Below are 1,033 nucleotides of genomic sequence, written 5' to 3'. Positions count from 1 at the left end.
TCTCTGAGCAGCACCATGGCAGTGGGCAAGAACAAGCACCTTACTAAAGGCGGCAAAAAGGGAGCCAAGAAGAAAATGGTTGACCCATTTTCTAAAAAAGACTGGTATGATGTGAAGGCACCAGCTATGTTCAACATAAGAAATATTGGAAAAATACTAGTCACCGGAACTCAAGGAACCAAAATTGCATCTGATGGGCTCAAAGGTCATGTGTTTGAAGTGAGCCTTGCTGATCTGCAGAACGATGAAGTTGCCTTTGGAAAATTCAAGCTAATTACGGAAAATGTTCTGGGCAAAAACTGCCTAACTTCCATGGTATGGATCTCACCCGTGACGAAATGTGTTCCATGGTCAAGAAATGGCAGACCATGATCGAAGCTCATGTTGGCGTCAAGACTACTGATGGTTATTTGCTTCGTTTGTTCTGTGTTGGTTTTACTAAAAAACAGAACAATCAGATATGGAAGACTTCTTATGCTCAGCACCAACAGGTCTGCCAAATCCAGAAGAAGATGATGGAATCATGACCCGAGAGGTGCAGACAAATGACTTGAAGGAAGTGGTAAATAAGTTGATTCCAGACAGCATTGGGAAAGACATAGAAAAGGCTTGCCAGTCTATTTATTCTCTTCATGATGTCTTTGTCAGAAAAGTAAAAATGCTGAAGAAGCCCAAGTTTGAATTGGGAAAACTCATGGAGCTTCATGGTGAAGGTAGTAGCTCTGGAAAAGCTACTGGAGATGAGACTGGAGCTAAAGTTGAACGAGCTGATGGATATGAACCACCAGTCCAAGAGTCTGTTTAAAATCCAGATTTTTAATAGTGATAAATAAAAGCCTATTTGTGAAAAAAAACACCAAAACCGAAGGTGAATCAAAGACCTACATTTAAGGGCCAAACTGTGACTGTTAAAAAGAAATAGGGGAAAAGATTCATGACATTGGGTTTGACAATGAATTTTTGGATGTGACACCAAAAAGCATAGGCTGCACTAAAAAAAATAAACATATTGGACTTAGTGAAAACTATACAG

The 1,033-nt window shown here is 39.9% G+C and overlaps 1 pseudogene; it reads left to right on the top strand.

The window, feature by feature from the left end:
* LOC101697440 (small ribosomal subunit protein eS1 pseudogene) lies at positions 1-813 on the top strand (annotated as a pseudogene).
* Positions 814-1,033: the final 220 nt, after the last annotated feature.

This window comes from Heterocephalus glaber, unplaced genomic scaffold (assembly GCF_053883595.1).
Source record: "Heterocephalus glaber isolate CG9 unplaced genomic scaffold, H.glaber_assembly_v1.0 deba00000470, whole genome shotgun sequence".
Classification (NCBI taxonomy): domain Eukaryota; kingdom Metazoa; phylum Chordata; class Mammalia; order Rodentia; family Bathyergidae; genus Heterocephalus; species Heterocephalus glaber.
The sequence above is the reverse complement of the archived record's forward strand: the minus strand, read 5'-3'. Positions and strand labels throughout refer to the sequence as shown.